General features: G+C 41.0%; 1 long non-coding RNA gene across 1 annotated transcript; it reads left to right on the top strand.

Annotated features, from left to right (window-relative positions):
• Positions 1 to 1,127: 1,127 nt before the first annotated feature.
• Positions 1,128 to 21,258, top strand: LOC124417775. The gene is made up of 3 exons (XR_006938600.1): positions 1,128 to 1,277; positions 8,996 to 9,141; positions 17,828 to 21,258. It is a non-coding gene; the product is annotated as an uncharacterized LOC124417775 (long non-coding RNA).
• The last annotated feature ends 3,865 nt before the right edge of the window (positions 21,259 to 25,123 follow it).

Consider the following 25,123-nt stretch of genomic DNA (forward strand, 5'->3'; position numbering starts at 1 on the left):
TCCATTTCCTCACCAGTTTGTTTTTCATTTCACCACTAGATTCACTGCACTAGATTTTAAGCACAGCAGCTCTTTCTTTTCAGTTGAAGAGTTGTGATATTTTGCCACATTTTATTGCAGTTAAAGAGCTCCCTGTTTTCATTCAGCTTTGTCCACCCTTTTCTTTGTCATGCCACTTGTAATAGCAATACAAAACAAGCTCTGTGATTTCAAAGTGTAGATACGCGGAAGCAAAAAGATATGGAAAGCACTTTACAGTTTCAAAGTCCAATGGTCAACTGCAGATAATACTTATGAAGGAGAAAGTATTTAAAGGAAGACCTGCCAGGAAAAGATAGAGGACAGCGTGAGACGACACAGTAATGCTACCAGAAGTCCTCCTGACAGATATCCTTAGCCTTAGCTGTTCAGAACAGTTCAGCTGGAACATAGGAGCAGGAGACATTTACATGCAGACTTAGCTGTTATTGTTCACTAATCATGTTTCTATGCAGATAATTTGGGAGATGCAACTGATTTTGTTCTAATTTAAATGGTTGGGATAGGAACGTCAGGTGTCTTGACTGCTGATTTCTTGAAATAGTATTCCTCCAGGGTGATAATATCATTCAAAATTATGCAGTAATAACCATCATAGATTATAAGTGTTGTGTAAAGAATGGCTAAGGGATTTATCTTACTGTCCCAAACCACCAAACAATGAGATCTTATATGCACACAGACATGTTCATACGCAGAAGTGCAAAGGGATTGCTAGTTTCAAAATCACTGAGCAGCTCCAAACAAATGTCATTTAAAAAAAAATCAAAAAGGCATCTCACACACTAAATATGAAACCTTTGCCCAAATCTCATCAGATTACTCAATGGCTCTAGTATTTTATCAGTGTGCTGCAATACATCAATACACAGCAGTTCTGTGTATATTTTAAAAGAGGCGTCAGAGAAGCCTTCCTCACTAAACAGTCTGCTTATTTGTGTTTTTCCTTTGAGATTTCGTGTTTCATGGTCCCCACCCTCCTCCAGAATGTGAAAGCAGGCATTTTCTGTTTTATGCTGAAACACAGGAGTCTTAAATATCTCTTCAGCTGCTTCCTAATATTTGTTCCACAGGAAGGGTGTTAGTTCACAGCACAGTGTGCTTTGTTATATCTGCATCGGCGAAGCAGATAATCTCAGCCTCTCTTCATCTGGAAAAGGTGCAGAGGAAGAGCGCTAGGAGACAGTGTTGTAGTTAGGGATTATTGTGGAGTTCTCAGGGTACAAGACAACAGTCAGGTAAGCAGAAAAGGTCCTATACTATTCTATGTTCCTGTGCTGTCACTTTCTTCAGAAAATGCTTGACTGTGTGTAAGCACTTTCTCTGAAATAGTTTTGTCTCCCAGTGGGTCAATAATTCTCATAGAGAATGCAAGTCCTCTTAAATTCTATTAGTATTCTTTTTTAGCACTTAGCATCACATTTTGTCATTGAAATGCTTCTTTCAGGTGTGTTAACTTGTATTCGAGCAGCTGGTATTCTCACAGAAGGAATGGCCCATCCCAGCACTTTTGCCTGACATGCTTGGGCTGGCGTCATGTTGAAGGACCCAGTGGGACTTTTTGCTGAAAGTCTGATGCTCTTTGAAATTTGGCTACCTATACATTTTGATTAAATGTCAATTTGATCAAAAGAGATCTTCTCCTTGCAGAGGGCATGCTTCTCTGAGTCTCTGCGCACTTCTGGATTTGGTAGATGCTGCCTTGGGGTTCAGAGAAGCAGAAGACACTTCCCAAATTGAAAGAGATCATTTATAGTTTCTTAGGGCTCTTCCTGGACTGTCCCACATTAGCAATAAATAGAATGCATGTAGCAATAAAAATGATGGCACTGGATCAAAAGTATCTTCAAAGCTTCTTCTGTGAGCATCCCATGAGCGCTCTCTCCTCTGCACTCACACTTCTTTTAGCGACTTTGTTCAGAACTGAGCTTTTGGCACAGTCACTGATACACAGCTTTGTCAAGTTGTAAATTATCAACTAAAAGTGTGGCAATACAAAATTAAAAGCTTGTTCATCACAGATCTTCTGTGCTAGTGTATGGCACTGAAGCAAATTGTTCTCTGACGGGAGTGCTTGTGCTTTTTCCATGTCACGGGGAAAGTGAAATCTGTGCCAGGCAATGCCATGTACTAAGCCCAGGAAGTTGCAGGAATTAACAAGAATAACTTCTTTCATAGTTAAGATCCCAAAGACTTTACAAAATCCCTGCAGCATGGTGTTTAAATGAGGTACTGCAAGAGTGCCAAATAGAAGTGGGCATGCTCCACTAATGAGGGCATGTTGTGCCAGCTCTTTACAAAGAATAGCGTGTTTCCATCCACATTGAAACAGCTCTACTGATAGATGTGGAAAGAGAGGGCAGAGAGGCTTTGGCACAGTTCATTCCTTTCTGCTCACCTTCATCTCATAGAGATGGTGGATCACATTAGGTCTAATCCTGAAAAATGGAAATGTTTTATGTGAGAATTGGATTGCCCTGGGGGAAGAAAACTACTATTCAAATTCTAACCACAAGCCCAAAACATAACATAATCTCAGATTACACTGCCATTTTCTTTAACAGCAATAATATTATTGACGGGAAAACTGTGAACTTCAGTAGGTTTGGAAGTTAAAAAACTGATTGTGATAGTGATATTTTAGAACTACTAAAGTACTACTTCAGGGTATTTCTATGCCAATTCAGACAGTGCTGCAGTGTACTGAGAGCATCCATTTGAGGGTTTCCTGCTTATAAGGCAGGAAATTTTTTTACCTCTAATAGCATTTTATTTTTCCTACTGTTAGTCCTTTTTCATAAGTACTTTATCTGATAATTTAATGAATCATTCCATACATCTCTGTGTTTAAATTATATTCCCATACAACTAGCATCCATCAGTGTTGATGAGATGCAACAGTGCATGCTGTACCTTAGGAAGAACTGGCATCTCACGTTCTCGTTAGGAAAAATGGATCTAGCAATTATAAGTGCTTTTCTACAGCACATCTCCATATGACTTATTCGCTTCCTGGTTGTCTTCAAAAGCTGCTGAAAGCCTCTATGCACCTGTTTTTTTCCTAGTACTTACATCTACTTCTGCATGAGAAAGGAGGAAAGAAATGTTAAATTGAAGATATTTATTTTGTTTATGATTGCGAGTATTCTTTGCTTGAAAAGGTTCCAGAGTCTTTCATCTTCCATGCTAAGTGGGGAGACAAAGAAAGCATTCACAGACACGGCACATGTCACATGGGGCAGTCTAATGGCATTAGAACAGTTCAGTGAAGTATTAATGAATTTACAGTGATGACAGCTCAACAGTGCTATGGTTTAATCTACTCTGTGGTAAGTGGTTTTCAGAAGTACCCTCCAATACAAATAACCAGTCAGGGCTCTAACTAAAATCTTTTGTTTTCTGATAAACATAATGAGGCATTTTTCTTTTGAAGTAGTCAGCTTCTTGCTTGCTGTGATCCTGATCTTTCCTCAGCTCGTGTCATACCTCAGACTGCTCTCACCGATTTCAGATGAGACTTCAGCTATTCCAAGCATCTACTATTTAAAATATTTTTTTTCTATTTTGCCAATAATCTACTGTACTCCATGCCACTAGCCTCAGCAGCTTCTTGGAATTAAGATTCCCCACAGAAAAACCCTTGCACAGAAAAATGTGTTGTATGATCCTGTCTATAACGCCCTACTTTTATTCCAGCTCTGTATTCACACATCATACTTCCTTTCTGTCTCATATCTATGTGCCTACTGATGTTTTTGGACGTGGCAGACATGTAAGGTGTTAAATCAGATAGCAGTGGTTTTCAACAAGTTTGAGACAAAGTGCCACGTCCTGAACTTTGGCTGCAACAGTCCTATGCAACTGTACAGTCTTAGGGCAGAGTGGCTGGAAGACTGTGCAGAGGGAAAGGACCTGGGGGTGCTGGTCAACTCTCAGCTAACCATGAGCTAGCAGCATGCCCAGGTGACCAAGACCAACAGCGTCCTGGCTTGTATCAGAAATAGCATAGCCAGCAGGAGCAGGGAAGTAATTGTCCCCCTGTACTCAGCTCTGATGAGGCTGCACCTCAAGTACTGTGTTCAGCTTGGGGCTCCTCACTACAAGAAAGACAATGAGGCCCTGGAGCGTGTCCAGAGAAGGGTAAAGAAGCTGTGAAGGGCCTGGAGCACAAGTCTTATGGGGAGCGGCTGAGGGAGCTGGGATTGTTTAGTCTGAAGGAGAGGAGGCTCAGGGGAGACCTTATTGCCCTCTACAACTCCCTGAAATGAGGTTATGATGAGGCAGGGGTTAGCCTGTTCTCCCTTGTAATTAGTGATGGAACGAAAGCTAATGGCCTCAAGCTGCAACAGAGGAGGCTCAATTTGGATACTAGGAAACATTTATTCTCAGTAAGAGTGGTGAGGCACTTGAATGGGCTGCGCAGGGATGTGGTGGAATCACCGTCCCTGGAGGTCTTCAAGAAATGTGGATATGGTACCAAAGGACGTGATTTAGTGGTAGGTAAATGGTTGGACTAGATAAATCTTAGAGGTCTAATCCAACCTTAATGATTCCATCATTCTATGATTCATGAGGCCAGGACAAGATGTAAGTGCTGGCTGTTTACAAGAGATCTTATCCTGCCTCACTGTCATAGCAAAGGTTGTTGTCATTGACTTAAATGAGCATGGTGACACAGACAGTAACTTCTGCTGTCCATTTCCAGAATATGAGAAAGGAATGTGTTGGCCTAGAGAACAGAAATTTGTGTGGAAGCCTCTCCCTAAAGAATGGTCATTCGTTAGTATCCACAGGTCTATCCACAGATTAGTAATTTCATGTAGAGGCTCCCTCATAAGGAGCACTGTGAGTTCTGCGCTTGAAGCAAAGCGAAGTACTTCCAGTATTTCTTAAATGGCTGTATTCTTCAATATATCCCATGACATAATAGGTGTTCTTTCAAGTGCTGTAAAGATAAATACTCTAAATCACATTCTCCCTTCTAAGAAAAACAAGTAACTGTATTGGAAACAGGCAAGGAACATAAAGGAGAGAAAAACTGTCTGTCTCTGTATGTTTTCTGGGATCTGCCAAATCTCACTGAAGCTGGACATCATTTATCGAGATGAAGGCATGCTGGAGTGGAAAAGATGACAGAAGTGGAGATACACTGCAGTCTGTGGCGTTCTTCCAGCATGGGTAAATATAATTAAGCTAGCCTTGCTTTAGTTTTCTCCAGTACTAATACCAGAGAAAATAAGCAGTACAGGGTACAGTGCAGACTAGCTGATTGCATAAATACTCAGAGATCTGGAAAGACTGTTACAGCACAGCAAAAGCCTTTATGATCAGTACCCAAGTCAGCCAGATCAAAGGTAACATTCATAGCAGCAAGAGTTTGTTAACACATCAGTAAGATCTATAAAACTGCACTCTAGATGCGCTTATAGCAGCCTTGTTACTCAAAGAAAATGTGCTCTAAGGACATTGTCATGAGAGACAAACCACAGAAGCAAGGCAGAAGTGCATCCACAGAGATTTATGTACTCCCCAGACTGCTTGACAATTGATTTCAGTGGGACTCCTCTTGTCAGCAGAGACTGTGGGGAGGAGAACACAAATCTTTCCTATTTCCATCAAAAATGCTTTGAGAATCAACAATAGAAAGAAAAAAGATCATATAGAATTGATTGCCTTCATTAGCTTCATTTCCTCATTTCAGTAATATTATTAGCTATAAATCACAGAAGCACAATTTCATATGGAATTACGTTCTTATTAATATCACAACATCCTCATCCCCTCACCATTTATCAGATTCATTCACTGTATGCTGGAAATCCCAATAAAATTACCTAACTGGAGACCTTATAACATGGCTGTATCTTTTCCTACTGCCTGCCTTCTGTTTGCTTGTTTTTATCTAACTGTCTTTTGTTAATTCTTTTGCTGTCAAATTGCATTGCAGAGCATGGAATGCTTTTCTGCTCCTTACCATGTGTCATACATTAAAAATGCATTAGGGAAGATATCAACTACCTCAATTTCCTTTAAAATGTTTTCTTTCCCTCATAGCCACTGAAAGTAAAATTCATGAATACATTAATTCTAAACAGAGTAGGTAATGTTTTCTCATTTAATAAAAATGCAGGCCAAAACTTACTATTAAAAGTATGATGTAAAAATAAAAAGAATAGTTTGCTTTGTATGCTTGATATTCAAAATAATTCACTGATGATAATAATCATAACAATAATAGGAAGCTGAAGTAAAAATGAAATGACCTTGCCTATTTCAAACCTGAGAACAAAACGAGTTTTCCTGGACAACCAAAAACTGCTTTCAGAAGCAGTTTTGTCTCTGTAGAATTGGTGCAGATGTCATGCTGTTACACACTCCTTCTGTTCAGTACCTAACACACTGGGGGAGATAATTTTTTCACATGTTTTCCCTACTCTATTCCCTTCGAGCTTTGCAGGATCAGCACAAAAGGTCTAGAAAGTAGGCTGGAAAAATCAGCAGCAGGTTCTCCTTGAGAGAAGGACTCTTCAACTGCTGCAGTGCCAGCAGAACCAGCTGCCTGCCACCAACAGCTCTCTCCTCCTCTCTAGTGCTCTGGAACAAGGTTATGGTCCCACCTGTGCTCCTCACCTGAGGCAGCCCAGCCCAGCCCATAAAGTCTGCAGCTTGTGAGGAGTGGCAAAACGTCTGCCATCTGCCCCAGAATCAGGTGACAAAAGGCCTCTAATGTCTTTCTGTTCAGATGTCAGGATCCTGTGTGCACGTGCAACCTGAAGGCTTATAAGGGAATTCTTGATAACATAACTTGATAATATAATAATAAACAGTAGGAGACTGTGATTAGGTATATTCCTGCAACATGGGGCTTTATTCAGAGACAGCACTTTTAAAAATGATATAAGCAATGATTTCACAGAGTGGCTGAGATTGGAAGGGACCTCTGGAAGTCACCTGGTCCCATCCGTTCTGAAGCAAGATGCCCAGAGCAAGTTGCCCAGGCCCACGTCCAGGTGGCTTATGAAGATTTCCAAGGAGGAAACTATAGCCTCTCAGGACAAACTGTGCCAGTGCTCCATCACCCACACAATAGAGAAGTGCTGCCTCATATTCAGAGGCAAAATCCTTTGTTTCAGTTTGTACCCATTGCCTCCTGTTCTCGCACTGGGCACCACCGAAAACAGCCTGACTCCATCCTCTTCACCTTTCCTTCAGGCATTTATAGGTATTGTTGATTTCCCCCAGATACTCCTCTAGAACAGGCCAAGCAGTAGCAGCTCTCTCAACACTCCCCACAGCAGAGGCTCTCCAGTTCTTTCATCATCTTCATGGCCCTTCACTGGACGCTCTCCAGTATGTCCAGATCTCTCATGTAGTGGGGACCCCAGAAGTGGACTCAGTGTTCCACGTGCTCACCAGTGCTGAGGAGAAGGATCATCTCCCTCCGCCTTCTAGAAATGCTCCTCCTAGTGCAACCAGGAGGCTGTTGGCCTTCTCTGTTGCATGTGTGTATTTCTGGCTCATGTTCAGCTTTTTGGTGTAGTAGCCACTCCTCCCCATTTTGTATCACCTGTAATCCCACTGAGCGTTTTGTCTGTCACAGGGTCTGAGTGAGTAATCCAAATGTTAAACAGTATCATCCTTAGTATTCATCCCAGTGCACTTCTGTGGTGAGTGGCCACTTTGTTATGTGATCGGAATCCTTTCAACCCAGCAATTAGGATAATTTTCAGTCCAGGTCTGTATTTAATCAGTTTGACAGTGTCAAAAACCTTACTAAAGATTAACATTCACTGCTTTCCCCTCGTGCATCAGACTAGTCTTTTTTTTTAATAGGCAGCTACCAGCTTTGTCAAAAATGATGTCTCCTTCCCAGACCTGTGCTGACTACTCCTACTCCTTGCTTTTCATTATTTTTGCAAATGATATCCAGGATATTTTCTCTATTCTCTCTCAGAGTCTGAGGTGAGGCTGACTGGCCTTCCATCTTGAAGAAAGAATCAACATTTGCTTTTTCCAGTCCTCAGGAGCCCTCATGATATCATGACGTTTCAAGGATTATTGTGTGGTCTCATGGTGACAACAACCAGATCCCTCAGTACTTACAGTTGCATTCCATAAGGTCACACAGACTTGTGTGTCCAGGTTTTTAAAATCTTCCCTGACCTGATCCTCCAACAATGCTAATTTTTCCTTGTTTCGGACGTTCCTGTGGGTCAGAGACCTAGAATTCCTGAAGGTTGGTCTGACCAGCAAAAAGCAAAGAGAAAAGGGTACTCAGTAGACTGACCTTTGCCATATTCTTTGTCACCAGGTGCCCTGTGCCATTCAGCAGCAAGCCTGTATTTTCTCTAGTCTCTCCTTTTCTGCTGACGTGTCTTTAGAAATCTCTTACTGCCCTTCACATCTTCTCCAGATTACACTCCAGATGAGCTGTGGCTCCCCTAACCTACTCCCTGCATGATTGGGCAGTGTCTGTATTTCCCATATCACCTGACCCTGCCTCCACCTCATGAATATTTATTTTATGTCGTTGAGTTTTGCCAGGAGCTTCTTGCTTATTCATGCAGGCCTCCTGCCACGTCTCCTTGACTTCCTACACATGGGGATGGACCAGTCTTGAGTTTGGAGGAGGCAGTCCTTGAAAATCAGCCAGATCTCCTGGGCTCCTCCTTTCTCCAAGATGATATCCCGTGGGATTGCTTCTGCCCTTCTGTGTTGTCCCTCCTGCAGACATCAGCATTGTTAGTCTTCCATGAGGACTAGGGCCAGTGAACAAGATATTTCTTCCAGTTGTCCAAAAGAGGCCTGATGATCTGCTGCTTCTTTTTTATCACACAGTCTGTAGCAGACACCCACACCAATGTAACCCACGTTGATCTGCCAGCCAGCCCAGACCCATATGCTCATCTGGGTCATGGCAGAGCTCCATGCATCACTGCTTCTCTTTCCAATACAGGACAACTGCCCCTCCTCGTCATCCCAGCCTGTCCTTCTCAAAGACCCCGTACAGAGCCACTGCAGCACTCTAGTTGTGTGAGTGTGATTTGCCCATTACTTTGAGATTTCTAAAAATCCAGGCTCCATCCACTGAAGAATTCAAAGGTGAGTGCTTTTCTTTTTTCATTTCCCTTTCAAACTGCATCGGCAATGAACAGAAAATCCATTTCTCAGTACCATTGCAAAATGCATGTGTTATGGTCAAATATGTCCTGTGGTGCTGTTAGTTTTCCAACAAAGAAATGTTTCTATCAGATGGTTCTTATCAACAAAATTAAATAGAAATGATAAATGGATTACTAATATTTTTCTGTGAGCCAGTTTTTAAATGGGTCACATTGTTCTTCTCTTTACTAGCAACCTAAAATAGAAGTTATTATATCAACAGTGGTTTTCACATAATAGAACATTATCTGAAATTGAGTTTATGTAATGTTTTTCCTTGAAAATTAAGGCTATAGTAGTATAGTTATTGAAAATTATCATCATTTACTTTTTATTTTTCTATTTAAAAGCTATATTCTTTACAGTAAAAATTGCAGTTGGAGTTCTGACTAAAGAAAATGATCCCTTGGTACAGACAATAAGGAAAATGAATGCTTGTGTTGACAGCACAGCATTATCAAGGCTTCTTTTCCCTCTGTGGGCCAAATTCTCTGCTAGCATATTTGATGTAATTCTATAGACTTCAGTGGGTCTGCACCAATTTATGTAATGGAGAATACAGGACCAAGATCTCTTTTTAATTTAGATTGAACTAAGTTGAAAAAAATAAGGATGGAATCTAAGTAAAAGCCTGGCCAGCATTTTCTTTCAGAAATCTTAGATTTATGAGGCTATTTCTGAAAATCAAACTACGGTTCATTTCTCCCTGGAGTATCCTGCAGATGTGCAGCTGCTCTTCAGCATCAAGGAAAATATGAGCCTCACACAGCCTCCAGCACAGCCAGGCACAGGCGGCCCACCCAATGCACACAGGGCCATCCAAGTGCCACCAGCACCTCAGAAGGGCTGGAATGCTCAGGGATAATGGAAATTCAGATGCGTGCAATTGTTCAGCACAGCTCCGATTCGTGTGTCACCCCAGTGCTGGTGAAGACAATCTAGCAATGCTGCATGCAGCTGCAGAGGACTGCCATTCTGAAAACAGATTTCCTTAGTCTTATGTAACCAGCTTCTGCTCCTGCTCAGCTCTCTGTTCAGGATCAGGGGGCATCTGAGGGTTCTGCTTCAGTGGCCTGCATTAAAATAGGGTTAGGATGGTCAAAATCATTTGCAACCTTTAAATACACAGTAAGGGAAAATAAAGAGGTTTTTCCACCACCTGCTGATTGGAAACTAAGCACAGGAGAGAACAGAGTATAATACAAGGTACCAAATATGCCTCGTGCTGTGCACTGAACTCTTCAGGGATTTCCTCAGAGAGGTGAACTTGCACAGAGATCAATGAAAACCAGCACCTTCAATCTGTTTCCTATAAAAAAAAAAATACCTCTGAGTCTCTCCAGTGTGCAAGTCAGAGCTATCTGAAAGTCACAGGGAAATGAAGTGCTGAAAGGCTAAGAGTCTCATGCTTCTTTTTCTTTTTATATACTCTTTATTCCCAGAGATCTTATGGGAAGCATAGGGCTTCAGCACAGGGACAGCCGGAAAGATTCAGGGCTGTTAAATTAGTAGCTTGTTTAAATCCCAAGGCAAAGCAGTTGTGCTAAATTAATCTCTGAAGCCTCGTGTGAAATCTAGAGCCCCTGAGTGGTGCAGATATTTTGAGGTGATCTAATTGTGCTTGGAGAGAAGGGAGAGATGGGCACAAGCAATGCTGTTCTCTGCGCTGTGGTAGGCTCAGCACACAACTCAGTGCAAAAAGCTGGCACGGGCAACACAGCCAGGACAGCAGGGATCAAAGTTATGCACACACCTATAGAAATTAGTTGCTGGACTCTCCACAGGGTAGCAGGTTTGAAATGCATACTGAGAAACTGAGGAGGATGTGCACAGCAATTTCAAGAGCTCCTGGAAGTGTCAAAGGGATAGAAAAGTGCAGAAAAGGTTGCTTCTGCCAATGAATAGCTTGTCTTGCATGGCAGCTGCCTCTCATGGAAGTTTTTTCAGTTTTTAAGTGGGAATCTGAGGCACTCTAAATAGCTTTGTTTTATGAAACTCAGTCAGGGTCCGTTCGCAGTCCCATCTCTCACCAGAGCGAAGTATAGGGTGTAGGTGCTGCCATTTGATGTCACATTGAGAAGCGGGGCAAAAGCCCTTACCAAAGCGCAGGCTAAGGTTGGGCAGCACCAAGAAAAAGCATCACTGGGGTAATTCAGCATCGCTTCATGCATCTGATGCTGAAGAACAGTGTGGGGTGGGAGCACTGTGTCTGTCCTCATACCCTGCCAACCTAACGCAAGCACTAAGAGTGCACGTGTGAATTCTCAGGGTACTGCCAATTTAAGGTCTATAAGCAAACAAGAAAGGAGTAGAGGAGACTTCCAACGTACTGCTGAAAAATGTGAGTATTGCTGTATGTTGGTGTATTCACCTTCACCAGGTGAATGGCACTTACCCGGGGAGGGCTTTCTCATCAAATTCCTAAGATTACACTTCTGTTTTTATCTATTTGCATAAATGGAGGAAAACATTTTTAAATGCCATGCTTAATCCGGAAAAGTAAATGAATAAGCATTTTGTTTGTGACTCCTTCGAGATGTGATTGATCATTGTCCCATTGCCACAGGTCAACCTCTGCCATAGAAAACTCCAGATAATCTTCAGCTGCATTTCCTAAACAATTAACAGGATGGACAAGGCACAGATAACAATGCAGACTTTATTTTTCAAAAGCAGTTGTCAGAAGGAAATGGATACCAAGTGAGTTAACTCATTAGAGCATGAGAGCACACTTGGAAATGCAAAGCAGATTGCCTGGAATGATTTTAATCTAGCACAAGGTTGATACCCTTGTTGAGGCATGTCAGTAATGTAATCTAGTGCTCCAGTTTCAGAAGGGTTCACGGGTGTATATTTGGGGTTTTGAGCCTTAAGTAATTAATTACATGACTAAAACTCTACATATAGCAGCTACACACATGTTGTGTATTAACTGCAAGAGCTACATCCACATGCATGGACACACATACAAACACCACACATGTTGACATAACAGCGTTTTACAATACAAACAAAAAATGCTATTATTTGCTTGCTGAGATTAACTGGTAAAAGCAATAGGCATGTTGTATATGTGTTAAATACATTTTGTCTTTAAGAAGCTGCATCTATATCCAATGTAAAAATTTGGCAGTCATCTGAAGGGAGCAAGGTTCCTCTCATGCTTGATTTATAGGATCATAGAATGGTTTAGGTTGGAAGGGACCTTTAAGATCACCTAGTTCCAACCCCCTGCTATAGGCAGGGACACCTCCTTCTAGACCAGGTTGCTCAAAGCCCCATCCAGCCTGGCCTTGAATGCTTCGAGGGAGGGGGCATTCACATCTGCACTGGACAACCTGCTCCTCTGTCTCACCACCCTCACAGTAAAGAATTTCTTCCTAACATCTAGTCTAAATCTACCATCTTCCAGTTTAAAGCCATTTCCCTTTGTTCTGTTGCTACATGCCCTCATAAAAAGTCCCTCCCCAGATTTCCTGCAGGCCTCCTTCAGGTACTGAAAAGCTGCTATAAGGTCCCCCTGGAGTCTCCTCTTCTCCAGGCTGAAGAGTCCCAACTCTCTCAGCCTGTCATATGACCAAGAGCGAACTCCTCAGAAATTGGATTTTACCATTTGTCAACCACAAGCTCTCAACAAAGCCTGCTTTCCCCTGGTAAACTTCCACCTATCTCTCTTTCAAAGTTAAAGGAGTGTACTTCTGTGAAAACTGTGGAACTTTATTTAGCATACCAGATACCAGCAGTGCTAAAGTATTATAGGTGTCATTAATAGGGTATACTTAAGAGCTTTGCTTCTTTTTTATCCATCATGGGGCAATAAGCTATGATTAAAGGACTTAGGGTGTATACTACAGAAACATTTCCCATCACATGTGTAACACGACATGTACTATACTGAGACAATGGGCAGCCAAAGCAGTTCAGGGTATTTCTTCACATAGATGGCAAAGGTGCAATAGTACTTCTTCTAAACATACTAAACATAAGCAATTCAAGCAGCACCGTGTAACATATCCTTGTCTGAGAGGAAGATGAAAAAGGCAGGAGGAAGGCTTAATTCATCCTCTGTGCTGCCCATCATTTTTACCTCACTGTAGATAACACAACATGCATAGCAGGGGTTGTAAAGCATGCATATATTGAGAACGAGCGGCCTTCATCAGCACTGTCTGCTGCACAGTGTGTGCTCTCAGATGGCCCCCATCCAGGTTATGCTCACGCTCAGTTCTCCAGAGTTATAAGGAGAGGTTAAATGCTTTCGTGTGAAGCCCGTGTTTATCCTGGTGGCACAAAAAGAAGAATCCAGTTAAAATCAAATTATGTAGCTTCCTTCTTCAGGAGGAAATTGTTACTGTGCAATACGGACTAAAATCAAAGTCCATGAATCAGTGATCTAATTGCATTTTGCAATGACGTTTTACAGTATGTGGTGCCCAACAATATATAATGATAGTCATAATGAGAGCATGTGAAAATTTACAGTGTATAAAGATGTACAGTGTCATTATCAAAATCTTGTTTGTATTCATGTAAACTGTGGTTGTATGAACTGGCTTAGCACCAAGCAGACATTTTCTCATCTCAGAAATATCAGCTGTACTGGAAGGAGGTAAAAGAGCAGATCAGTTCAAGAGACCGTGTCATGTGGTCACAACTCTTCCTTCAGTATTTGGCTTTATTGTGATAACGACAGTTCCCCACAGGAGGTGTTGAAAATCACCTTTTTAAGCTATATTGGCCACTTCCCTATAACAGGATTTGCCATATCCACACTCCCATACGCGCACACACACAAATGCACTTAAGCTTTTTTATTATACATCAAAAGGCTTTAGGCAAGCCCCCAAACCACAGCGTTTTGGAAATTAAAGATATAGGTGTTTGGTGGAGGCCATCTTGGAAATTCCTGTAGAAGACATGTGCTATCCCAGTTCAAGGTGAGCTCCTTGCAACCTGCCAGCTCTGCTTACAGAGTCTGGATCATGCACATCCTCCTCCTTTCTTTTGTTCTGGCCTAAAACAGCTCTCTGAGATCAACCTCGTTCATGCAAACATCCCAAAGAGAAATGCTAGGTTTAGCTGACAGATGCATAAAGTCTCTGTTGTCATAGAACTCCCCAGTGTCTGTTCTGCACCAGATGTCAAAGAATGCAAATCTGCAGCTGGCTCTGGTGTTCTCCAAATTCCCTCCTTCACAGCTGTTGTTTTCCATGTCCCGTACATGGAGCCAAATTCTCAGAAGCAGGAGCAGACCCCGGATCCTTATATTGATGTGAATACACGTTTGTTTATTTGCCTGGAGAACGTCTGTTTGAGTTGAACAGCAGTGTATTGGTGGGGCTATATTTAAGCATGCTCAGCCTCCCATGTTGGAAGCTGCCCTGCTCTTCTTTCAAACATAATCGCTTTCCAAACAGGTGCTCTGGAACTGCTGTTGTCTCTGAATTTCTCTTTGCAGTTAAATAGGACTCCCACTGTGCTGAGCCCTCCTGGGCACTGTGGAAATAAGAATCATAACCACAGTAATACAAAACAAAGGATGTGTAATCATGAGGAAGAGTGGAGCAGCATTTCTTCAGTTACTGTGGGGCCTTTGCTGGCCACCCCGGAAGCCCCTCAGGAAAGGAAGCTGTAGCCTGGCACTGTAATTATGGCTTTAAAATTTTATTCTTCCTTGTGTAAATATTACCAGACTGCACAGCTTTTTAAACGTAGTCAGTGAGAGCCACTAAAATTACGTATCTGCAAGAACTGAATTGAGGTGAACTATTTCTTTCTATTTAAACAGGGGAAAAAAAATCTGAATGGGAGGTAAGGATGATAGCAGCACCCACATTTGTTTTCCTGGGCTTCCTTTAAATGAGATCAGATTTGCAAGTTTCGCCTCCAGTGGCCTCAAGTGTTATTTAGATTTCATTTCCTTAAATAAGGATAGCATGCCTATAGAGGCCTTTCCCCCTACCGATGTAATGAGCTTCAAATCACTGAGTTCTCAGTTGGGGAAATAATAATTATAATCTTACCATATGTTTGTTTACATAAACTTTGGATTTTCAGCCCAGTCGCTAACCTATACTTGAAAAAGTTTGTCCATCCTAGTACTGAGACACCTGACTGTGTTTAAAAGGGTTAAGCTTTCTCAGAATCACAGAGAGGCTGTAGCTGGCAGGGACCTCTGGGTCTATCCAGTCCAACCCCTGCTCAGGCAGGGACACCAAGAGCAGGGTGCCCAGGGCCATATCCAGACAGCTTGTAAAGGTCTTCAAGGAGGATACTCCACACCCTCTCTGGGCAGCCTGTGCCCATATAGAAGAAGCATTTACTGGTGTTCAGAGAGAGCCTCCTCTGTTCTATTTGGTGTCCGTTGACTGTAATACCCCATGAAAGGGAACCTGGCTCCATCCTTCTTGGACCCTCTCTTCTTATGTGATGAGAGGGGAAGTACTCAAATCACAGGTCTGAATTTGAATAAAGTCCAGTTAGGACATCAAACATAAATATCTTATTTCTAAGGAAAGTATAGCACATACTCTGTACCGGTGCAGCAATGGTAATGAAAATGTTAAATGTTAAATGTACTTTTGGGCAGTCTAGTAGTATTTATTAGCTATTGTTATTACATACATACCCAAAATATCCAGTTTTCAACACAGACAATAGTATCAACTTAGAAAAGCAGTGATTTAAGATAAAGGAATAAACTGTCTGCTGATTTTACAATAAGCAATGGCAGAATATTCACTTATCAGGTAAGATGAAAGGAGGGAGAAGAGTTCAAAAAACTTTCTTTGAAGTGATGTGACCCAGCACAAATAGCCTCGGTGACATTTTCAGGGCAAATAGCTCCACCATTAAGTACACGTACTTCGTGTCATCGAGGGAACCTGTCACAGGTTCAGCTCGATCTGCCTAAGCAAATGAGCTGGTACCTGGGGTGGCGGAGCTTGCATTTAATTCTGAGCTCCTGAAGTTAATCCTGGGTATTTTTACAAGTATCACCAGGTTGTATGTACTTATGTATGTGACTTCAAATGCCATTCCTGTGATAACATCCTAATGAAGTGGTTTATACAGTAATTAGAATTGTTTCTACCAAGTTACATTTTCTGGTTAGCAACTCTTTTGCTGTAAGAACAGAAGGGAATTACTACTAAGGCAAAAGTAAATATTTCTGAAATTGATAAAGAAATACAAGTTCAGAGGCTTAAAAAGCTATCAAGAGATGACATTTAGAATTGAGATTTTCTAAAAGGAACATTAAAAATATTGAACAAATATTGAAGAAATGGTAAGTGCTGATTGTCTGCACCACCAAAAACACATTGAATCTGAGACTACAGAAAGTTGAGTCCCAAGGTGTGAAAAGTCAGCAGGAAAACAAAGTGCCAATTGTGCCTGAAGTAAAGCATGAGAGGTAATTTAAAGACCAACTTCTGGTCGTGTTTGGAAATTTGGGGGGAAAGAGTCATTCTAAACAAGCAGGGAGATAGATAGTTACTGCATCTAAACTAACAGCAATGTCACCCATAAAAATCACTGGAAAGCAGTGCTGGAAGTAAAGCAAAGCCTTTAATGCGTAGGGAACAAATAAAGGACATTCGTGCAGAAAAAGCCTTCTATCAAAGCCTGCCCCCTACCACTCACACAGCGAACACTGCATCTGAGGGAAAGGAAATGCCTGTTTTCCTACAGTGTTGCTCTCCAGGAGTAAACACATTTCTGGAGATCATTACCTCTGCTGACTCCTGTGAGCCCCACACAGATGTAGGACTTACCCCACAGTGGTGCCTTGGGGAACAGGGCCACTGGGAGCAGCCGTCACTCATCCAATACTGTATTCAGTGCTGTATACAATTCCTTTGGATTAATTATATGGTATGTCTGCTTCGTGTTCATTATCACAGAGATTTATCTCAGAAGCAACGCCTTCTGCTTGGAAAAATAAATGCTTCTTCTTTGCTTCATTACCTAATAGCTGGAGGAGTCCATTATCCTGGGAAAACATTCTTTTCCACTTAGGCTGACTTAAATATTTTATGACCATTTTCCTTTCTAGCTTTCACAATAAATACAACAAATACATTACAGACACAAGTTGTGAAGTCATCATCTATATGTATAATTTAGCATATACGATGAATTCTCACCTATTTTCAACTTTTTTTTATATATAAATTGCACTGTACTATACTGCTTCCATTGGTTATTTTCATTTACTTTACCCTGTCAGTGCTTAGTCTGACTACAGTCAGTCTCTATGTTATATGAATTCCAAAGCAGATTTTAGATGGTACAGCTTTTATAACTTTCTGGAAAGAGATTCCAGTGTTTGAAGAGGCCTTCAGTTACTACTTCTCTTCTGTGAGGATTGCTGCAATGACATCTCAACATAGTACCTCTGTTGCTAATGGCATAGACGGTAGAAGGCTTTGTTTTACTATTAAACGTAATACATTCTGCAGTTCTCCACATAAGTGTACAAACAGCTTGCATAGCCCAGGTACTCTAGGTACATCATCTGAAAGCACAGAGAGAGAGATTCAAAGGCATCTTAGAAATGCACCAACTGAATGTAACCCTGAAAACTCATTCCCACTGTCTTGTTTTGTTCTGCCTCTGTTCTCAGGATCACTGATGGAGGAATGATGGCAGTAGAATCACCTGCATGCATCAGCTGCGTGGAAACACCCAAGTGTGTACAGGGATATCAAACCAAGTCCTATGCACGTTCGAGGTAATACATGAGCAGGATCTGCTCCCAGTCCTGAACCTCTTTGAACGGTGACCATACAATTTTTTTTCACCTAAGCTCTGGGAGAAGATCCCTGCTCAGCCAAGTTGGCTTTCTGCCCCACCTGCATGACTTTGGACGTTATGGAATTGCTTGGTAAGAAGTGGTACTTTAAAAGTGACCAGCACTGGTGGACTCCAATGCCTTCAGAAGCAGTTTTCCTAGGGAACTTACCAAATAGTTCCCCGAGCAGCATGAAGTCTGATTTCCCCATATCCAATGTTACTGTGGCTCTTTTTCTCCTATCACCAAGGACTATATGTTCACCAATCTCATGGTCACTATAGCCAAGACAGCCTCCACGCACCATTTCACCCACGAGACCTTCTCTGCTTACAAGCAACAAATCTATGAGGCACCTTTCCTAGTTGACTCCCTTGGTATCTGTAGCAAGAAGTACTACCAAAGACATAAAAATATTTGTCTCTCTGGAAGATCTCAGTCTTATCCATGAAATCTCCCTCTTTTTTCTACTGGTCTGAAGCACACACTGATATTGAACATTTCAGGAACTCCTCCAACCTTTGTGAAACAGTTGAATTTACTATGTGCAGATTATAAATGACATCAATTTTGAAGGGTCAAGGTATGAAATATGATGTTGTTGCAATACATTTACTGTACCCACTAACTCTCACCATCTGTACATCACAGACATCACTGAACTAGCACATTTTCTCTGAAAAAAAAGAAGAAAGATCTTCAAAATACAGTATTTTCTCAGAATCTTGCAAGCTTTAGAAGTTTATTCTCTTTCCAAGGAACAGTTACAAAAGAGGTAAGATTTAAGGCCACATCAGAGCTGGGTAAATAACTTTTTGTGTATATGAACTCTGAGGGCACTGAAACTTGGGAACTTGGGGTAATATCCACTCATAAATTCAACCAGAAACAGAGAGTGGTGCAAATATAAAAAGCCACAATATTTAAGTTCCGTGTTGTCATTTTCAATGAAATTACTTAATTTGAAAGCACTGGATATTTTGCTACGATATCTTTTAAACAAAACATTTGAAATCATGTTTTTAAATACCACTCTTAACTACTGCTTGTTTATCGTAATAAATTAATCAAAACGTCTTTGAAAGGTTCCAATATGTACTTCCCCAAATCCTCGGACTGTATTTTTTCTCCTCTAAACAAAAATCATTGTTCTTCAGATGACTTTCTCATGGTGTGTAATATGCCGGGCTGCTGCTTGCACTACAGTTGGATTTACTTTTTAGAACATTTTCTGAAATATGCTTTAAAGATAATTCATTTGACCTAAATATTATCTAAATCCCTGAGCCTGTTGCCTCCTATTGGCCAGCCCAAGGCCCTCAGAGACATCAAAATCTTAACTGGAGATTAACTTGTTTGAAGGTGGTCCTAGATTTATTGCAATTCATTACATTGACCTATAGAGTATATATAGCAACTAATACAGTACTTGACATATGTTTTTTTCTTGATTGTTCGTACGGTTCATTTGCACCTTTGCTAAGTGAATAGGAATATTTAGAAGAATATTTTCTGAGACTGTTTATTGAACCATGATTCTGGGGAATTTTATATCATGAGAACACATTTCTCACGTCATACTGAGAGGCATGACAATGATGCTATTATAAAGAGGAATGGAACATATCCAAGTTATATATTCAGCAAATACTACAGAATGTCTGTTTGGTTTGTTTTGTTTTGTTTTTGTGGTGTTGTGTTGTGCTTGTTTGCAAGCTTGGACATACCAGTAGCTCTGTGAGAACTTACGTTTCCTTCTATCAGAGAGTGACTTCTTGCTTTATGACTTCTTGCAAGCTAAGAGATAGTAAAGTGCAGCCTCTGTGCCAACTGCACCACTTTTCTTCCACAACATCCAGAGAAGACATGCCTGTACTACCACAGGCTGCCATGAGTCAAGTTTTAGTTGCTGTAGTTCCTCTAGCTAACATGTATAATATGTTCTCACAATGTAATTACCAAGCTCTGTCTTGCTAAGGTAGAGAAATGTCAGTGTTTTTTGTGTAGCGTTGGAAAGATCTGGGAAGAGATATTCTTCTTCCTGCTGAGCTTCTACATAAAAAAAAAAAACATCACCACACTGTAATTCAGGGTGATGCAATATAATGTGCCATAACTTCACCAAAATGTTAGTCAAGGAAGTAACCTCAAAGTGACGTAATTCACTTTCGGATATTTATTTCAGTGTATAATTTCTGTTCTTATTTGTAGAAATGAATATGAGCCCATATCTCACTTCAGGTATCCAAGATGACATGTTCCTTAACATTCCTTCCAAGCCCATAGCCAGTGATCCTCACACAAAGACTGACCCATAAATAAACCATTTTTTATTTCCATCCCTTCTTTCAGCTTCTGCAAAGTAAGGAAAGTAGAAGAAGTACTATCCACCAAATTCTGAAGGACAGAACAGTCCAGTATCAAGGTCAGGAGCAATTTCTATAGTTGATGAAAGCACGTAAGAAACAATTTTCCTCCAGTCCCAGAATTCACATATCTGCATATTTGTATCTTGCACATATGCAAGAAAAATCCCTTTGACTTTTACAAGTTTTGCTTGAATAAAAGTGAAGAAACAAATATTTGTCCTCTCAGACTTATCTGCTCCATTTTTGCTACATGCCCTGAGAACACATGGCAAACCATTATAAAGAGAAAATAACTATCTTCCCATAGTACAAAATGATGCACTTAGGTGGTGGGATTTGGCACACGGGAATTTCAACCCGATGTATCTCATCTCCTCTCTGACAGAGGCCTCATCACAGCAGCACCACTCTCACTGCTTGCAGAAATTCTCCAAAATGCATCAGTATGGTGTTTATCCTCACAGAGTGCTTAGGATGGAGACACATGAATGGCTTACATGAGGCAGGTGTCCTCGGTACAGAGAGACATGGACTTGTTGGATCCTGTCCTGAGGAGGGCCACAGAAACAATCCAAGGGGTGGAATATCTCTCCTATGAGGACAAGCTGGGTGAGCTGGGGCTGTTCAGCTTGGAGAAGAGAAGGCTCCAGGGGGAGCTGAGAGTGGCCCTTCAAGTATCTAAAGGGGGGCTATAAGAAGAAAGGGGGCAGACTCTTTAGCAGGATCTGTTGCGATAGAACAAGAGGAAGTGTCTTCTAACTAAAAGAGGGGCTATTTAGACTGGATATAAGGAAAAGGTTTTTTGCAATAAGGGTGGTGAGGCACTGGCACAGGTTGCCCCAAAAGGTGGTGGATGCCCCTCTCCGTGGGATAGTCAAGGTCAGGCTGGACTGGGCTCTGAGCACCCTGATGTAGCTGTAGGTGTCTGTGTTCACTGCAGGGAGTTGGACCAGGTGATCATTAAGGGTCCCTTCCAACTCAAATGATTCTATGATTCTATCACCATCCAATTTTCCTTTCTCCTTATATCATTTTATTCTCATAGCTGGAATCTGCTTAGTTAGGTAGATACAGTTGTCAGGGATTTACAGAAATGTGTGAACACTGCATGGCAGCAGCTAACCTATATCAGTACTCTTGACCTTTTTCAGATAGTGTAGAAATGTATCATTGCCTACTAATGGTGGCCTTCAGCTCCTGTGAGATGTTCTTGAAGTGTCTGTGGAATACTGGAGTCCCCAGAGTGCATTTGCTCTCCCTTTATCTTCTGATTTCCAGCTGGCATTCACTGCAGATCAGCTTCTTCCTTGAATATCTCTCCAAGTATGGAACTATTCCTCATCTAATCCACTGTAAACAGGGCAATGGCACAAAAAGTGTAGTATGGCTGGGAGTGCCTTGCAGCACCATTCATGATTCTTTTATCTCAGGATTCCCACCCCCTAATTTTGTTCCCCCATTTCCTGCATCCATACTGTGACAACCACCCTCACAAGAAAACTCGAGGCTACAGATTTGTCTCTCCCTGATACTGAGGTGAAGATCTGAGGATAAGAGGAACTTCTCTAGGAGAACAGACAGGAAATTCTGTACTAACAGAAGTGTGTGAACAGTGTAACTCTCCCATTAAAGCTCTTAGATCATTCAGCTCTGCCTGAGCCAAAACAAGAAGTGAATCACTGAAGCTGTATATTATGCATGAGATATACAATGCTGTTGAAAATTGATTTTTTTTTAATGATGAAAAGAGAACTAGCATAGGAGTGAGATGGGATTTTAAATTCTTAGCCTAATATCATTGCTAATTTTAATTGCTATTAGAAGAACCTTGTTTTCCTCTAAGGCATTATGTAAAGAATCGTTCCAGCACAAATATGCATGGGAAATGTTCGAGGGCCATTAGAAAACAAACAATGAACATGAAAACAACAGCAGTAAACTAGCAAATATCCCTGGCAATTGTGCCAGGATGTGGCTGTTCAGCTGTCAAGCAGGCATTAACAGATGACAGATAAGTAATTATTCAACAAAGTTGGACGAAAAACACTTAAAAGCATCCAAAAAATCATGCAAAATGACATCTGAAATTTGATGAACAAGAAAAATTGCACATAGCATAACAGCATAATTTCTGTGTAATATTCTTAATTATGAAATATTAACACTTCAGCATGTGAAGTTTTAATGGCTGTTTGGAATCTCATTTCTGACACTGAGTACCACACATTTACATATAGCTGGATCTGTACACAAGACTCCGGCCTGTGCTGAGACTGAACTTTGGCACGGTACCTTGGGGAAAACACAGCACAAGGACAGTTGTATTTTGCACCTTGCCTGGACAGCTCTCTGCACAGTCAGGGCTGCCCTGTATAACAGTAGCATCAGTCAGAAGCTCTTACCACCTTCCAGGCGATGACCTGGAAACCAGAAAGGGTTTCTGATGACATGTCCTTCTACTCCCCTGACCTGAAGAAAGCCTTCTTCATTGCTGAAGGGAGAGAAATGATGGATTTTGTAGGTGCCCGATGCCTGGAGGTGTTCAAGGCCAATCGGATGGGGCCCTGGGCAGCCTGATCTAGTCAGGGGCAGCCCTGCCCATGACAGGGGGATGGCAATGGATGGGCATTAAGGTCCCTTCCAACTCAAGCCTTTCTCTAATTCTCTGATTCTAAGATTCTGTGACACTGTTGAAGGACAACAAATGGGATCCTGAAAGCAGTGCCTGCAGAAGGTAGTGGCACACAGATGAAAGGAAGCATTTTGTAATGGGTAGGAATTTAAACACATCCAACTAAAATATGTGAAGCTTTAGGCAAAGGAAAGTTTCTAGTTTAAATAGTATAGGAATAATTGGAATTCAGCAGTGAAATAAATATGACACAACTAAACTAGAACTGGCTAAACATGCAAGTAGAACTGGTGTAGCTTTTTCATATGGCTTACGGACTGAAATGCCTTCTTCCTAAGTACCTGCTTCAAAGTGTCTTACCAAGTGAGAGTGTAAAGTGGGAGAAAAGGTGAACACAGAGTAGAATTTGATAGCCAAAGCATTCTCTAATAAAGGACCACATTTTTGCTATCCTGTATTATATACTCATAGAGAACCATCCAAACTAGGCAGATTTCATGGCAATTTGTAAATCAATTACTTACTTGTTAACGCTGTTGTGAGGACCGCTTTGGACATTACACAAACACTTGCCCAAAACAACCAATTTGAGTTTAGTAGCAGAGAAGTGCCCACTGCCAAGCAAACACATATGCCATGTGTAGAACAATTTCACAAAACAAATAACTATATTGAATCAATTTAAAATCAGCTAATCTGAAGTAAAACTGAAGCTTAAAATATCCCAGGAGATAGGCAGGTGCTACAACAGTTGCCACGTATGCTGTGTTCTAACTGGCAGGAACAATTTGGTTACAACAATTACATTTTAACTAGTAACAAACCAAAGATCTGCAATAACTTATGTGAAAGACATAACTACAAACAAGAAGAGCAAATCCTGGCCTTACAGCTTGAGCAGGAGTAAGTGAAAAGCAGAAAGTATTAGTCATAGCACTTACAACACTTACTTTGAAATATTTGATGGTGTGAGAACAAAACTGAATATTGGCAGAAACATTTTTTGTGGTCCAATTGGGCAACACAAATCTTTTTGTGTGTAAAAGGATAGAAAAATGTTTGGACTGAAACACAATATTCTTAGGTCACAAGAAAACCTGATATATGCCTTTTATCATTAAAACATCATGGGGATATAAATAAGGACTGCGATTGGCAGTGGCTGGAAAGGAAGTCTGCTGTTAATTCATTCAGTAATTGCATCAAGTACTCATTTGAAACTGTAGGTAAGTTTTTCAGAATGGTTCTAATGACATGTTATTTTCATTGTTTGATGCAGATATGCATATTTTATGCCATCCTTTGTTGCTCAGATTTTTGTGTATATCATAGGAATATAAGATTGGAAGTCCTCCTCCCCTTTAGTCACTAAATACATTCCCTGCTGACTGAGACAACCACGTGAATAGTCTGTTATCATTTGGTTATTACTAGATACATCAGACAGCTTCCTTTTCCTTCTCTGTTCTGTTCTTTTTTTTTTTAATATCACCCCAAGAAGCTCTGTAAATCTCATTATGTTCGGTTGACTGCCAACACTCATCAGCAAAGGAAAAAGACATATGATAAAAATAAAAACAGTTATCTTTTAACCACATGTGAATTCCTGGCATGACTGAAATTGATGGGTACTTTGCCATTTGTTTGGGATTTCACCCTGCAATTATAGAAAGAAGGTGTTCCCACTCCTTCAGGCTTTCCTCGTGGAGCCATAGAAGCATAAGAGCAAGGATGGGATTATAAAGCTAGGTTCATACAAAGGGCCCAGGATTTACACACTGAGCCTAAAACTCACCTACCTGAAGCCTTCACTTAATGACTCTTCACTGCAGAAGGCCCAAAGTTTCCAGGTACCTAATTTGTGCCTATTCTGGGATGCACCCAGAATTTCTTACACCCTCAAAGGGAATTCCCAAATGATTGAATTACTGTTGCATTTTCTTCCTTGTGAGGCCTTATAAGACTGAGGTTTGTAGACAAAAAAAAAAAAAGAAAAAAAGAAAAAAAAAAGCTGTTTCTTCTACAAAATTAAGAAAAGAAAAAATCTTATCTTATCTTTTATGCAAGATTTTAAGGCTAAATTTCTCATCCAGGATATGCGAGATTCAAGGTTAGATCTCAAGAAGA

The sequence above is a fragment of the Gallus gallus genome, chromosome 2, assembly GCF_016699485.2.
Source record: "Gallus gallus isolate bGalGal1 chromosome 2, bGalGal1.mat.broiler.GRCg7b, whole genome shotgun sequence".
NCBI lineage: Eukaryota > Metazoa > Chordata > Aves > Galliformes > Phasianidae > Gallus > Gallus gallus.